The 17,557-nt window shown below is 41.6% G+C and overlaps 1 protein-coding gene across 7 annotated transcripts in view; it reads right to left on the bottom strand.

Moving 5' to 3' along the window:
* The window catches only part of FBLN2 (fibulin 2), a 107,290-nt gene that overhangs the window by 36,154 nt on the left and 53,579 nt on the right, over positions 1-17,557 (bottom strand). The window lies entirely within an intron of this gene.

Here is a 17,557-nt window from a genome sequence, read left to right on the forward strand (position 1 = left end):
TTTGTACGGAATGGATTTGTTTTAGCTCTGTTTTCTTAATTGAGAAGATATTTAAAATAACAATAGTTCACCTTTTCTTCTTTTTTTTCTTTCCACATTTCATTTGGTTAATATGCAAAAAAAGAAAAAGGCAACTGATACCTGCAGTATCTTGACATAATCGATCACCTGGTAACGTCTTTCAGGGAGGAACAGCAGAAGCAAGTTAGAGTTTTAAATACAATAAAAGACATAACTGGTTTGAAGACAACTCCACCTTTGGCATCTCTGAACAACAACAAAAAAAAACCACCCTGAAAAGTAATTCTTGGCCACTTAATGCTAGTTGATTTAATAAGTCACCATGCTTTTGTAACAGTGCGTCCACTACCACCAGCTGGACTAGCGTGAAGGCGTCCAAGCAAAGTTCACAACACATGAAATACAGCACACAGAGCGTACACAAGCTGGGCACAGAGCGCACACCAGCCTCGGTAGTCCTCTTATACCAGACTGTGAATATGAAGTTTCACTGATGAGTAACAACAAACTGAAACACATTCCTTGTCACAGTTGCTTAAAGTTCTTAGTATGTAGCAAGAGTGCTTTTAGTAGGTTTGACATGTGTAGCATTAAGAAATTGTTTCTGTAAGATAGACTTAAGAGATTTCTCTCAGAATTACCTAGAGTACATATACCTAAAGCATCCTATGGCTGAATTTGAAGGTTTAGCTGGTTTAAAACCATAATGAAAAGGGTTTGAGAGATGTAACTCTGACTCTGCTAACGAGCTCATGTAAAACACTGCCACTAAGATGTAGCAAAAGAGACGGACATGTAGAATGCTATGCTACTTTTTACATTTTTCCTTGAGGATTTCTCCTTAAGATGTAAATTACCAGTAAAATATGACTTAAACTAGAGGACTTTCAATATACTACCTCTCCACTGTATACAACGGACTCAGGACACATCAGATTGGGAAGAAACAATATTTTTTTGGAGTCTATACAGAAGTTTACTTCACGATGGACACTTGCCATGCTACTGGAGCGCAAACACCAAACATACACTAACATAAGGCAGCTAAAGTGACACTGGAGGGCAAGGAGCCTGCTCTGTGGCAGCAGCTGGCAAGTGCTGTGCTGTGTCATTAGGAAGATTTCTCCTGCGACTGCTCGTGCAGCGGACAGGCTGCATCGCACAAAGCACGTGGTCTGCCCCTTACCAGTTAACGGGTCCGCAGCAGGACCTGTCTGCCTTGGGAACACTTACACAGATAGCAGGTAAGAAAATGACTGAGATGCCTTTTGGAGAGTCATGAGGTGCATTACGAATGCTCGGGGGCTGTGATTTCACTGTATTGCTATACATGTCAACACACATAATAAACATAGTATATCAGACCAGAGGGCTCTGCTTTCTCCACAAAGAGTCAATGGCCCTGTGCTGATCAGTTGGAGCAGCGCCTGCTCTCTCCACTGGCTCATCAGAAGTGCTCCAGTTCCTTTTAAAGCCATTTACATGCATATAAGGAACAGTTTGTGCATTTTATTCATCCTTCCAGGCCAGTATCTGGCATGGTTTGGTGTTATCATTACAAGGAAACAAGACAAAACCACCCCAACGATGAGTTGTAGGAAATGTGTGGGTGCAATGGGCCTTGGGTAGCTCTCACTGACCAACACCCAGCAACCCACGCTGCAGAACAAGGTGTTTTCAAGAACCCTCAGCCAGTTTTTAGGTAAAACCCTCCTGAATCAGTTCTGCTTACAGTGGGACGGGGGGGACCCTCTTTCTCAAGAAGGGCTTTAGGAAAAATGCTGAAGTGCTCTCCTGTCGAGACTCAGCAACAAAACTAGACATTTGGAAGCCAGCCGCTGCTGGACCGGCCTTGCACAATTTCCATCTATTAGGGAATTGCATTCGGGCTGACAGGAGCGATGCTGCAGTCATCCCATCTGAACCGAGAACCTTCTCCTCCCACATGCTGACAGCAGTGTTAGATGGCAGCTTCTCCAATAGGCCAGATTTGATGAAAAAGTTAACAGAATCCCTCCTCTTGTCTGCATTTGGTATATGGTATCAAGATAAATACTTTTTCTTTGCAAAATTGTTAACACTTAACTATAAGTGAGACATTTTTAGAAATGGCTATAGTTCAAAACATCTGGGTATCCATGCTGCAAAATTCAGAAGAAAGAGACAGCCTACGTTACCAGCACATTTCTGCTGTCACATATTTACAGCAGTTATTCTATATTTCAAACAACAGTAGAAGAACTTTCTATAGTGTCTTCTAGAGCTAAGTAGTCGTTAGATATCAAGGGTAAGAAGTTTAAATGAAGTGTTGTGCTATCTTCAGTGTTAAAAAATATTGGCACTTACACAGGTAATACAAACGTCCTCAGTACAAGACTATTCCTTTGTACTTGTTGCAGTTAATACAGGACACAAAATCACATCTTGGAAACTGGAAAGTTCTCATCACCAGCATGGCTTGCTTTATAAAAAGCAACTAGAATAATGAAACACGTACAAAATACAGTGCTTGGGATCATGAGATGTCTGCTCATGAGAAAACAAGTTTAAGAAACTGTATCTAATAGGAGACAAGAGGAGGGGGAGAAAGAAAGAATAGGTGTCTCATTACTGGCCAAGATCTCACAGGAGAAAAATTACCAAATTCCATTTCCCTCTGTGTTCTTTGATCCCTGATAGGGTTCATCACACACAATCTATAGCAGTGTCTTACCAGACCTGAGTTTGATCTGGCTGAGCAGTTGGCAGGTGAAACACAGTTTGGGGGATATTCTTGCAATGTAATTAAGCCATGGTACCAAGGATAGGTAGGATTGCCCCCGTTCCCTCTGGAGCGAGCTCGGGGCCAAGCCTGAGCCACCTGTGGAGGTGAGGGGGGCTCTGCGCGCACTGCTGCCTCCGGCTCTACTCCCGGCTGCGCAGCAGTACTGTGGGAACTTCGTTTCCCACGTAGAGCTTCTGGGTGAAAGTATTTTGACTTTTGAATTACGTATTTCACTGAAAAGGGAAAACGGTCTGTGGAAAAACACCTCCTTCATCACTAACTCAGACGGATGGATGAGGGGAGGAGATTACAGCAAGTGACAAGACACAGCTCCTCACAGCTGCAGCCACGTGTGCCCAAACCAGCAGCAACCTTGTGGCCCAGAGCATCAAACCCCACACCACCTGCCACCCAACTGCCCGTCTGCCCCAGCCCTTCCACGTTTCTTGATAGTGCGTCAATCAACAGGAACTCCAAAAAAGTAGTAATAGTTTTGACAGTTGACACTAAGAGGGAGAGTCGGGCTTCCAGGACAAAGCCCATTCTTTTTGTGCCCATAAACTCCAGCTGTGCAACTCCATTAGGTTACAGAGAAAGGGGAGAGGCGCTACGGCAAGTCAGTGCCACAGAAAACTCACACGCACAGTAAGGACTGTAGACGAGATCCTGGCACAGACAGCTTTGTCTCGACCCTCAGTCCTTATTTATATGTTAAAAAAAAAAAAAAAGGAGTGAGGGGGGAAACAGGGTGCACATCCCACTTTTGTAAATTTTACTTTGTTTTCTTTAAGGCTTCAGAGAGACAGAACCCAAAGCAGACCTGACGCCACTGCACCCTCACGCTGAGAGCCCAGCTGCAGAGGGGTTCTGGTCACCAAAGCCATTTCTGCCCTCCCACATCGCCACGCTCGTGCTCACACACAAGGGCACAAGCGCTACAACAAACTGCCACAGGACTTCAGTCTATGCAATGCTTTCCTTTTATGCAGCATATTAACAACGTTAAAAATATACTTAAGTCTTGAAAGCTGCATTACATGTAAGAGTTGCTTTATGACATGAGAGGGATGACATATGCAGTTAAACTAGGCAGGAAATACACCTGGTACCAGATAATCACAAAACATTGCTATAAAACAGTTTATCAACATAGTTTAATTCAGTCCCTCGGTGGAAACTCCATTCATTTTACCAAAGTGCTGAACCACATTTGTTGCTCCAGTATTGCTAGGTTTAAAATACAAGAATATAGCAGAATTTACTAATCTATACTGCAGTAATCTACATTATTTATAATTCAAACAAAAATGAATTACTCATTCCTCACTAAAGATTCAATATCAGATTGCTGTACTGAAATGCCATACTATTAAGCAGTCATGTTTACAAAATATATTGCCTTTTGCTATGATCTTATGAATAATTAAATCTAGAATGCAGCTATAATAAAATGAACAAAACTATTGCATTTTATCTCAATCAGGAATTAGAAAAACTGAATAATTCATAATAGGATTCACAGTCATTAGCACAGATTTATGATATTTTGATTATACATTAGCAAGAACAAACATGTACAACTAGAACCATGCACAAGACTGAAGATCACATAGCTTCTATGCTGGATGGAGACTTTAAGCTACATGTATAACACAGTTTGAAATACTTAAACATTCAAGTAGAGCTTTGTTTATTTGGGGCTTTCATGATATTAGCAGGTTTAGAAGTAGATTTGCATCTGCTCATGGAAATCAAAGTCGTTTTATTTGAAAACACCATCATAGTGAATATTTGTTATACTGTGCACATCTTTGATACTTCAGAGAGTCATTTAACAAGATACCTGTTAACAGATAATTTGCTATTTATTAATTTCTTCACTAGGAAAAAAAAAAAAGTAATTTATTTCAGGCTGTACTATAAACCAGCATCATGGCTCCCCACTTGTTTTCAATTTAGTAACTTATCTCCTACAATTATCAGTCTACATCACTCTGAAGATATGAACTAAAGTACATTTTGGCCTAATCTCAAAAGTTTGTGTATTGTCTTTTAGAGACATTTAGCATTTAATTCAAATATTTAGAGAAACATTTTCCCCCCGGAGAACTTTAACTCATCCTTGACTGTGCCTGAAAACGTGATGTTGTCTCACTGCCTGGTCCAAACCTGACGGGCAGTGGGATGGCCTCCCACTGACGCGGGGTCACAGCAAGCTTTTCCATAGCCACGTGATATCCACGCGGCTTTTACATGCTGCTACCCAGGAATTTCATCTTTCAGCTCGAAAAATCTGGTATAGGGGAGGTGTGTGTATTTTTAAACATTTAGCTGAAGCTCAAACATTAGACTGAGGAAAACACAGTTAAAGGCTACTAAATTATTTCCCCCCACTCACACCATCAGTTCGTGAGAACAGCGGAGGAGACAAAAGGGATTTTCAAAACTCCTCCTCCCCTTTTTCCTCCCAGTGTTCACAAATGATGTTTCGAGAGTGATAAAACATCAGCCAGCTCTATGACTAGTCAAGCAGGGATAGAATGTTTCCGTTTCTTGCCAGAGCTTTTTTTGACACTAAAGTTTCACTGATTTCAGCTTCACCTGAATTTCCACTCAGAACATTTAAGCGGTTTCACACCTTTGATTTCATTGCTTACTTCCATTCTCACTTTAGTTTTGCAGAGCATTTGCATCGATTGACTAACTCCAATTGTGCAAATACCCAGTCTTTGAGCAAATGCATTGACTCACTGACCGAGCTATTAGGTATGTTTTATCCACCGTTCTCCTGTCCTAAATGTTTCTTTTGTCTAAGCAGAACACAGACCCACAAACCTTAAGACTTCAGCACTTTCTCACATGATGCAAGCAGTGAGCGCTGACTCGTCACACTAACCAATCCATCCAAGCCTTCCACCCACGAGTGGCAAGTCACGGGTTAAATCTTGGCCATTAGCTTTAACAGTACCAAGATTTCATTCAGTTAAAATAAACAACTATTTTCCTTTCCACTAAAATTATCATAGGAGCCGTGACGCGTTAAAGCGCCTTAGATAGTAGTTTTTATCTACAGAGACACCCGTGTAGGCAGACATAGTGCAGGGGCTTGGATACAACCACTTGATCCAAGATACAGGTAAGTTCAAAATTCATATTATTCCCAAATAAGATTACCTATTAGCCTGGGACAGTCAGTGAGTGCACTGTGTTCCAGATGAAGCATGAAGACTGGCATTTCAGGGGCAGCGTGATGTTGTCAGCCCCAGGCAGCTACATCCCTTCACTGCTGGCTTTAATTTAAGTTGTTAATTGCTGGATCAGCACCCACATGTGAAAGAGGCAATGCTCATATCTCCATAACTGAGCGGAGCTCTTGTTCTTATGATGAAGCACGCTATTCAGTTGCTATTCCTGAGGAAAATAATGTGTCTTCCCCCAAACTATAGTACTCACTCTTTGGGGTGGGGGGCTGGAAACTAAAAACCAACAAACAACACAGGATCTTGCAAGGAAATGAGTTTGTGCACTAAGATTAATTTTGATGTGGAACCTTCTAGAAATGAGACACTACACGAAGACGCATCTTCATTTTGAAGATCTCATTGCTCATCTACACGGGAAGCTGACAGCTGCGACTCTCAAGCTATAACATAATTTTGAAAAAAAGCAACTGTGCAAACTGCTCAAGTCCTGAGCCGGCATAAATCAGCCACCCCCAGAGCTGCAGCCCAGCATCACGTACATGAAGGCAGCAGCAGCAGCCTGCAGCACATCAGGTTAACGAACTGGCCCCTGAGAGCAGTTAATGAGTCTCTCCAGCAGCACCCATGGTGGATTATGACTTCCCAAGTAGCAAAGCATGGAGGCTGACTGCTAAGGTACTGGAGTTCACTAGCACCTTTTCACATCTTAAAAGAAAGCTGTTGGTATAAAAGCTGATCCAGTGGAATAGGTTGCTTTCACCTGCTGCAGCCATCCTCACCCACCAGAAATGTGTGGACAAAGAACAGAAATGGAACTGGAGTGGAACAGGAGCAGTTTCCATCGCCTTTCCACAAGCACACGTGGTCTGTGAAGGGATTAAATCAGAGTGCTGCTTTTCCTGTCTAGTCAGTGCTCATGACTTGTTTCGCACTCCCTTATGAAAAAAAACCCCAAAAGCACCTTGAAAATATGTTTATAGTTTCATATATGTCTATCTTGCCTTTTAAAGAAAGGGGTATCTAGACCTGCAATGCACCCAGCACATACATTTCACAAGAATTGTTTGCTCACACTGGAGAAAAAGGTATTCTATGTCCTTATCAAATACCTGCCTGCAAACATAAAACCATAATTAAGGCAAATAACGAAGAAGAACTTCACAGAAAAACGATTAACTTGATGGAGTTCTTCAAATACTGAAAAATACCTGTTTCCAGTGGGTCTTTTTATCTGCTCCAATCTCTTCATCATTTAAAGCTTTAATAAATAAAGTACTGTAGCTTTACCCCTTAATAGGTTGTCATTTCTTATCTTATCAACAGTCTGAGAGGCTTTATAAAATTCCCTCATTGAATTTCACCATTTGGTTGGGCAATGTAACATGTTCTGAACTTGATTTATCTGAGACGGCTAGGAAGACATTTTAATGAGTAAAGGTAAAGAGGAGAAGAACATTTATCTTGGCAAAGACAGGGGAGGGGAGAGCGACAACACTGCCCCAAAGCCAGCTGCTTTCACTTGAAACTGAACTATCACTTACGTCATTAGGACTGGTTAAGCTTTCTTCAGGACCTGTTCCCAGATAAATTAGCGTATGTGCAGGTTACTGCAGGCTCTTCAAAGTGCCTCAGTGTTCAGGAGCATACTTGACTCTAAATCTTACTGAAACGAGAGCAGCGCTTGAGTGTTTCCATGATCAAATCCTCAGTTAGCTCATTGCTGGGGAAGGGGCTTTAACCCACGAGCACTCATTAGACTTTTAGGCTCCTCTCATTGGAAATAACAAAAAAGCAGATTGTAGGAGAAATATAGGCTGAGCTGAGAGTTCAACACACATCTCATGGCTTCAATCCAGTACCTAATCCTTCTCTCCTCTTTTCCATCATCCTCCTCCTTTCCTACTGGACTCAATTTGCCATGCCATCACCACAGTAATGTGAGTGAGGTCCATCACACTTGCAGCAACCTGCCTTCATTTTAAACTTCATACAGCAAAGAGTTTTTCTGTGCTCTCCTACTTCCTCTGAGGTCACCTGCATCTCTTTAGAAATCCATCCCACCATTCATCCAGGACAAGTTCCTGTTATATTGCCCTCACTCCTTGGGAGGCATCTGCTTTCCATTTCAACCTGAAAACGCTCTGTTTCCTACATTATTCTTTTTTCATAAATTCCTTATGCTGGCTTGCTTGGCAAAATATAAAGAGTTGTGTCTGCCCAAAGGCACAATGAAAAACTGGATAAAACAAACTGAATGTTCTCATTTTACTATGCACTGTACAATAGAGACATACATCAACATAACCTCAGCCAGGATTGTTTGGCAGATTTTGTTCAAAGTGTGAATGAATAGCAACCTTATATTCCCTCTGGCTTTAGTTCTGGATAATCCTTGTAAGTCAAAACTTGTCTAACCTGTGCCAGAGGTCAGATAATTTAGACTGTGTTTGGTCTTTAACGTTTCCATGACAGCACCCTTTATTAGCTCCAGGTTGAAAGAAGGGGGGGTGGTATGTGGGGCAGGGATGGACAGATACGGACAACTAAGTAAATTCTTTAACCTTTTTCACCAACTAAAAACCTAAGCAATTTCTCTTCCTGCCTTTTAAACATTTGTCTCATTTGGATCTATCCTTCTGTCGCTGAGTTTCAAGTGAAGCAGTTCATACACAATCATCCTTCTATCAGCTCCAATAATAACTCAAAGTAGGCATAATGTTTCTTGCCCTTCAGCATAGTCTTGGCTGTATTTTCCACCTCAACTTTCCTTCCCCAGATAGTGCACAGAGTATATTTATGCTATTAACTTTCAAAAGAGCAGAGGCTTTGGAAAGCCTGGTTCCCATTACCCTTGTAATTCCTGTCTAAAGAATTTTATCTTGGGGGAGAGCATGCTCTTTGCCTGCTCCTTTTTGTGGCTAGGTAGGCTCCTTTCTTCAAAGCAGGCATTTCCAACAGCCCTGTTTAATTTTAAAGTTAAAATTAAGAGGCATAGTGTTTATCAGGGGATGTAGTCAGGGACTGTCTGTCAGAGCACTTGGGAAATTTAGGCAGGATCACTGAATCTGCTGCAACTCAAGCATTTAGTAACACAAGCACTTGCAGTATGTTCTTAGCCAGTTACAAATTGAGCTGAGGTTGTAACGATAATTAAATTACAGAAATAATATTCTGTTTTAAAGAAAAAAACAAACATAAAGAGGCAAATTGATGTGTGTGTAAGGCCTTAATTTAGCTTATGTGCTCCCCCTACTTGTGTGTATTTATCTACAGAAAAAAATTCATTAGTTTCACCATGTAACTATTCAAACCCACACATTGCAATACCAGGGAGAGCCATCCATCAAGACCTGTTGCTCCTTTAAAGAGTGTAGCAGTGAAAAAGGTCTTTGTTTTGGACTGGGAATGTTAATCAAGGACAAGCCAAGCTATTGCACCATTTTGGAGTTCAACTGCTTAACAACTCTAGACACACCTTAACCATGCAACCCATATAAATACATAATCTGATCTCATACCAATCACAGTAGAAACTGTACTTTTGTTTAAAGTCACAAAGGAGGATTGTACATATGTATCTGAACCGTATCTTCTTCACCGGGGCACAGATCACAGGTTTAGACACCACACGCACTGGCAGAGCTAACACGTGAGAGGGAACTGGTTATGAATAGTCACACAAAGCCAAGCCCAAAGTTCACCCATCTTTCAGGTTGCACTTGCAAGCTTTTACATACTTGAGTTTTGCAGCTTTGGTAACCGAAAAAAAAAAAATCCCAAGCTGATGACCAGTGCTTGATCTGCTTCGATCAGTACAACCGCATGCAGCGCAGACTAAAACCACACACCCTTAGCTGCACTCTAGGAGAGCTGGTCCAGAAATTGTTCACAGAAAAACTCTTGAATCATTTGGGGGGGAAAAAAATGGCCAAGATTTTCTTTCTCTTCATGACCAATTCAGGCAAAGTAGAAAAACAGTAAAAATCATCAGAGAAGTTATTCACTGTATATTGAATGCTCATCTCTATTCAGAACATCACTGAAACAAACTGGGAAAATTTACTCACTGACTCATCCCCAGCTGCTGGTGTCAGCTCCTTTCCTCTGCTACATTTCTCAACACAACTTTCAAAGTAACTTAAGACAGTATGTTAACACAGAAGCAGCAGCCCTAGCCAAACAGTCTTGCACACCTTGAAAAAGTAAGAAAAGATAAGATTACACGATAGCATCAATCAGCAACCCGCAGCACGCCCCAGGAGCCTGACCTGTACCTGGTGAAGAATGTGCCCTCCAGCTCTGTTTGGACAGGGCTGAGGACTGTTGACCAGAAAATTCTGAATATGAGAGGAAGGAAACCTCTGAGTTTCATTGAGTTTCTAATTAGTGCGTAGGGATGCTTAAACTGAGCAGAAAAGTTGTTGCAGGGCTCCAGCTCTACTTATTTGGGTATCCTACTGTACTCCTTGCTAGTCCTTGTCAAGTTCGTAATCATAAATTACATTGTTTATTTTATGATGTTCTGAAGAGCTCTCTCATTTCCTTTGGCTTTTCTTTATGAAGTTCTGCAATCAGTGTTTGTGCAAGAATTTCAGCAATAACCATTGCAGCCCAGGGCACTTCCTGGATTCATGACAGGCTGGAAGAGTTGATGGCCCATGGTTCTGCCTTGATGCATTAACCCCAAGGAGGTTTAAATTCTCCAGGAAGCACCCAGTGCCAGAGCAGTTATTGCAAAGGAAATTCAGTGGGATACTTGAGTCAACAGTAACAGAACAAACTTCCTTTTATCCCTCACAAACGTAGGAGGAAATATTAATTTGAATGGGCTGATAATGATGTTTGGAGTGTCTCAGGGGAATTTAGCAGCCCCTAGCAGGAAGCAGAGCAGGAAATTTCTCTTTTGCCATGCAGTATGCTTCAGAACCAAAGCTGTTTGGAAACAAGGTTTTTCAATTCCCTAAGAAATTAATGATTTGGGGTGGAAATTAGGAAAACAGAATTCTTAACTTCTAAATGAAGCACCTTGTTTGACACTGGTACTGTGGTTTCACACAGGAGGTGTTGGGTGACTCATTTTGCTCATTTCAACTTCAGACTTTATCTCCAGCTCAAACCATCTGGTCTCCCATGGTGCAGCTCAGTGTAACCCCACTGGAGCCTTTGGCCATGATATAGCAAGAGAAAAACAATGACATTAAGTGTTTAATTCCCTAATTCCTCCCTGTTAAAAATCTACACCATTCAGATCACACACAAAACTCGTATGTTTTGTTTCAACTCATTGTTCCTAATTAAAAAGAGCAAGTCATGCTCCCTAAACGATACTATTGTATACTTGCAAGCACTGTTATTGAAGTGACCTTCAAATAAGGCAACCATTTTCAAATTATTGCAAACTATGGCAGAAGTGGATGTTTTCACCTAACGCTATGGTTTGAACCAGTGCCCATGGAAGCCTACAAGCTGTGTCTGCTCCTTTACTAAAAACTAAAGCACAAGGCCCTTGAAGACGTAGAATAACTACAGCCATGTGTATACTAAAGCAAGTCCTTAGTTCAGCAGCATTGATGAACCTTAGACACGTGCTGAAGTCCTTTGCTGACTCAAGTCCTGTACGAGGCGCAGTGAGATCAAGTATGACAGTGCTTCCTACAGGGAACATTCAACAAGTAACATCTGTCTCCTACAAAGTATGAAATAAGCATAAGGACATTGTGAAAAGATTAGCATTTCGTTAGCTGACAGCTTGTATCTGTCTCTGCAGAAACTATTTCTTCAGCGGTCTCAGCATTTTATGCTTTTTCTAAGCTGCAGAGATAGTCGCAATACTTTTCCTTCTCAAGCTCTTACATGCACACCACTCAGAACAAGCACAAACACGAGCAAAAACAGAGCCATGGTCCAGCCTAGCCAGGCACTCCATACAGAGCTAGGAGGGGGATTTCTCTCTCTGATCCTGGCCAGCCAGAGGAGGAGGGCTGTGCACCACAGCAGGACTGGGGCAGGCTCCACCACCCCGCACGCAGCACCTGAAACAGGCACAAGTTAAATCTCAGCTGGAATTCGATCTCCTGCAATGGACTCTGGCTACACTTCCTACTTGGAAACTACAGACTGCAGCCAATTTTAAAGGAATTTACATTCCTGAACATATTTTACTTTGGAACTAGAGATGAAGAGAGAGAAAAGGGACTGACTTGTGAAAAGCTCCAACTCTGTGATTTAAATGTGTTTTGGAGCATTTGGGATAAGGCGACAAATTCTAATGAAGGGTGGAGGAGTCTCTTCATCTCTCCCACAAAGGCTCATTACAGTTACTTCCTGCAGGAGACATCTGAAACACAGTAAAAGAGAATATTAAAAGAGGCAGAACTTTACATACCACTTTGTCAACACATTTCCAAAAACCAGGTTTTATTATTTGTATGTAAATAAGTAAAGAGTCCACTGCTCATTTTCTTTCTTTTTTAATATTCAGCCACGAGCTGGGAAAGCAATGTCCATTTACACACAGCACCTGTTCAGGCTGAGGAAACAGGAGCTAGATAAGGGAGGAGATGGTGGAGAACAGAAGTAACTGAAACTCAGAGCAGGGAAGTGCTTTTAGTGCTTCGTGTTTAAAGATCAAATTATAATTGAAAGATCAAAGTATCAGAATGGTTCAATTTTGAAATTTCTTATCCAGGTTTCTAGTTCAAGTCAGCCTACTACTACCTAGTAATAGATGTACAGTCTTAGCTCTCTACTGGAGGCTGTTGATAATAAGATCTGTACAAAGCACTTTGTGGTGAGAGAAACCTCTTGGGGGAGTACATGAGAAAGGAACTAAGCGTCTATATACTTAAACTCAGAGAAGTCTGGACATAGCTGCAAAAAGAAAATAACTTGTGGAGTCATCGCCCATGAAGTAGGGATCTGAGTGGTTGAAACACCAGGCTCTTGGTGGCTGAGAGGTTTTGGAGCACCACCAAATTGTACAGGCCCACATAGACAAGCACAATGCCTAGGAAGGCCAAGGTCCTTCACAGTGTTCTCCGAATTTTAGTTGTTAAGCTAACAACTGTGCTCTATTAGCTGAGTTTGCCAATAGCTTCAAACGGGACAGTGTTTGTTTATAATCTTAGGCTACAAAATGTTGATGCAGAGTCAAGCTTTCTAATGTTCGCATGTGTTTAAAATAAAAGTTTTTCTCTCACCCCTCTTGAGTTCTCAGTAGCCTATTAATTTCTAAGGAAAATGAGCACAAATCCTTGCATCTTCACTTAGAAGGGATCTGCCCATTTTTTCTGGAGAAAGGAAAAATACATTCTCAGCCCAATAAAGCATAAATTTTATCCTCACATATGAGGTAATTACTTCATGCAGAGCTGCTTGCATGCTGAAGAGCTACAAACACCGGTATAATTCTGGTAACTACTGACACACGGTTAAAAGCATGGTTTACGTAGTCTGCATTGAGTCTAGAGGTGGCTTCGCAGCCTCAACTGAAGTGCCTGGTTACCACCTCAACTGTGTTTCAATAATCCAGCTGCATTCCCACCCTTGAAGTCAAAGGGATATTAATATATCCTGTGCAAAGACAAAAATCATTAGGCAGGTATTTTTTCCAGTGCTTTTTTTTTCTTTCTGCATCAATACACCTCATGAAAAACAGATTCTTTAAATAAGGTCAGAGAGCACCGAAAAGGCGAATGAAAGATAAACTCACCCCCTCTTGGTTTTTCAATAGATCCAGGCCAAGAGGAGAAGTCTTTTAGTGCTGAGTTGTCATATGCTATCTATGCACATTGGCTGTACCACATACAAACACCGACATCATTCTGTAAAAAAGACTGTAATGCAGATTTTTAATTATGTAGCAGATTTAATCTAATTTCTTTTGTTATTTATGTACATGAAGGTAAATCGGCACAAAATAGGTCTTTTATAAACTATTCCACAGAAGCAGGACTCTTTTAAAAAAACTATGACGTCTAGCTGAGATCAAATTTGGTTTTATTTGGATTTGCCAATGACACCTTTCTATACTGTATCTGTAATCTGAAATGGATCTTTAAGAACACTAGGGAGCATCCACAGGCAACCCACAGATCTCAGTAAAGTGCCAATGGCATGCCCTCATTTTCTTCCCCAGACACATCATCTTCCTATTAACCTCCAAAAAAGCTTCTCCTCCTCAGAAAGGTCTCTCATGAACCAAGTAGCACATCGCGCACATCCCAAATGGGCTCTTGGAGGCAGGAAAGAAGGCAAGTCCCTGCGGGAAAGCCCTCCATACCTCTGGCAGGTTCCAGGTCACATTTAAATCCAGTAACTCAGTAACCTCAATACCTAACTCATGCGAGGAGAAATGCTCTCTCTTACAGCAGTAAACCTCAAATATTTGAGGACTTCAGAGATGAAACATGATGCAATGCAGACCTGAACTCCAGAGTAATGTGCTTTCCCTTGACACCTATGAGATGAGAGGTTCCGCGTTCGGCACCTGCATTTCTACAAGGTCCAGAAGCTGCTACTCTGCTTTCCACCCTCCGTTGTCTCCATCACTGATAAATGGATCGAGACCTCAGTGGGAAGCAGAAAGTGAGCAACGTGCGGGACAACGCGGAACGGTACAGCACGTTCTTGGCAGCGGCCGGGCACCAGCCAGATCCCTCCCCCAGTAAGGAATGCATCTTTCTTAATCAAGGGAGAAGTTCAACTTTGAACTTGCTGCTTCTCCCAGTCAACAAACACTCTTTGTTAACTGCCAGCTGTTTCCTAATCACCGCGAGACATCAGCTTTCACATAGGACAAGGGCCACGCAGGGGTGAGAGGTGAGCAATTGTTCCCCTCTACCACACAGTTTGAAATATGGGGTCAAAATCTAAATTCCGGTGTGGCTTTGCCACTCTGTATAAACCAGCAATGAAAAGGAAGAGGGGTGGAGGGATGGGGTGTATGTAACTATAGCAGAGTATTGGCACATATTTTCCCAGTGTCTGCAAACCAAATGAAAGTCAGAAATTCTTATCACATCAGATAGGTGAGTCCTTATAAAAATTTGAAGAAAAATATACCTGTTTCCAGCACAGGAGTGCTCTGGAAGGCCACCAACCCAACTAGCCCAAGCTGTAGGTATCTGAGATGCATTTTGCTTTGAAGGACTTTCCAGTCCTTTCTGCAGACAACACAGAAAGCTTTCTGAGGCCTAACACTGTCCCTACGTCTCTGACGTTCAGCACAAGGGCATGAAAGAAGGCTTTTCTGTAACGGGAGCACAATTAAAGGTTAAAGCTGCCACGCCAAGGGGCTCCAAAGCTGCTGGGAGAAGCACCCGCTCCGAGCTGTGCTCCCTTCGGCAAGGGTTAGGACCACCAACAGAGTTTATTGGCAATGCTGCTTTTAGGGAGGAGTTGTTTGTTTTTAAATTCAAGTTAAATGCACTGCAACCACATTACAATGAAAGATTGGCTATCTGGCAAAAGACAACATAAAACCTCTTGGGATGACAAGCTTTCTAGGCATTTCGTTACAAAACTTTCATATAAAATATGAATATTCAGCTTTCAACAACAGAAAAGTGCCATCCACATGTTTCAGGTTAGGACCACACTCTTTAATCTTCTCGTCTCAGGCAAATGACACTGGGCAAAAGGCAGTGCTGTGCACGCAGCTGTGACCATGTGCCGAGTCTGCTGGTCGCATGGCACTGTGCTATATTGATAAAAGCATCAGCAACCCAGCTGCTGGGCCAGAACGAAGTAACTATAGCAGCGACAGCCCCCTACAACCCTAAGCAATGTCATCTGTGTCCAGCTGGCTTCCTGTAGCTCTTGTCCTGGAGGGTTTCTCTGTTTCACTACTGGTTTGTGTCTCTGAGTCCCTCACTCTTCTCCCTTTGCTACCTGCACACATTACTCCCATCTTTCTTGACCCTTTTTCCTTACCCAAACGCTATCTCTTTTCCCACGTCTTTTTGGAAACTCTCCAACGGAAAAAAACCAATCTCCTTCCCTCTATGTCAGGATGCAAAACAACCATCCAGCAAGCCCACAATTACTGATGCTACATTTACTGGCCACCGCACTGCTTGTAAGGACAATATGTTTCCCCTGGACCTTTATCAATCTTAAACCTTTTTGCACATTCGCTCGCTGACTCAGCAAAGCTTCTGATTTCAGTCAGGACTGCCAGTGCTAGGTGTATTCGAAGTGCTCTTAAAAACGCTATTAGCGCTGAGCTTATATTCAGCAGGTATTAAAGGGCTGAGGAGAGGAGATCCATTATCCTGTTGGCAGCACCAGCAGATACTGTGTCTGCGCTGCACCACCCCACTGCACAACTCCTGTTTGCAACCACCTCAAGCCAATGGATAAAATCAAAGGAATATGATACTTGCAATTGGAAATGACTTTATTCTTGTGCAGAGGTTCATTGACTTTTATATGACTTTTAATCTCCGGCGTCTGCACATGCACTGACTAGCACTGTAAGTGAATGAATAATATTTCAAGAACTTGAGAGAACATGGAAACCTGAGTTAACAGTTTCATGAATTCATAATGATATTAAGATGACTTATATTTACAGCCTATGATGTATAAAGCAAAACTGCCTGGCACAGCAGGCAGTTAAATAATGATATAATCAATATAATAATATAATAAAATAATAATACTTGTTAAATACCAATTTGTTATTTAGGGCTAATTACTTTTCCACACCATCATCTGTTAAAGTAATGACACGACTAGTGCAACTCCAGGCACTTGATTTGTGTACTAAAGTTATTTAGCAAGGAAGTAATACTGAATACTGAAAGAAGTGAAAAGAGGCCTTCTACAGACAATTTTGCTTTCCACATTCTCTTCCTCTCTACAAATTTTCCCACATTATAGTTGCTTAACTGCCTAAGAGTGGGGAAACTGTTTCACCACTTGCAGCTTTCCAAGGCTTTATGTCAATTTACATCTATGACACAAAAAGTTTAAGGACATCAATTGTCACTGAGAATCAGTGATTAAAAAAACAAAAAAAGTTATTTTACAAACATCTGTCCAGTGGGGTTGGCACATAAAAACCAACCGCAGATGAGGAAAATACATTGGTATTTAAACACAGAAGGTTACATTAATTCCCAAGAATCAGCATCTGGCTTCAAACAAAATCAGCCCAAGACCAGCAAGAGCCCAAATTGCCCAGTTCTCTGCCAGCAATGTATAGGTCCAACTTGAACAGAAACAGTACCGACAGGTAGGACTTTCCAAATGCCATTTCCATGGAATAGTTCCAAAAAACTTCATGTGTTTAAGAAGTCAATTAAATTTGATATGTTTGTTTGACATCCAGTGATATTTGCTACAAAGACAACATTTTTAACTCTTGATGGAATATTTTCAGAATCCAGTCCAGTACAAGAAAACAAGTTAAAAGTTGAACTTCTGAACTACGTACCCTACGTACAACTATTACTTTAAATCCTGAGGACAGACTGACCTGACACTAATTAGAATGACTTCAAGCGGAGGATATGTTCCTTTCAATATGGCCATAAATTTAAATCCCAGCAGTCTAACTCAGAAC

Source organism: Balearica regulorum, chromosome 10, assembly GCF_011004875.1.
Source record: "Balearica regulorum gibbericeps isolate bBalReg1 chromosome 10, bBalReg1.pri, whole genome shotgun sequence".
NCBI classification, from domain to species: domain Eukaryota; kingdom Metazoa; phylum Chordata; class Aves; order Gruiformes; family Gruidae; genus Balearica; species Balearica regulorum.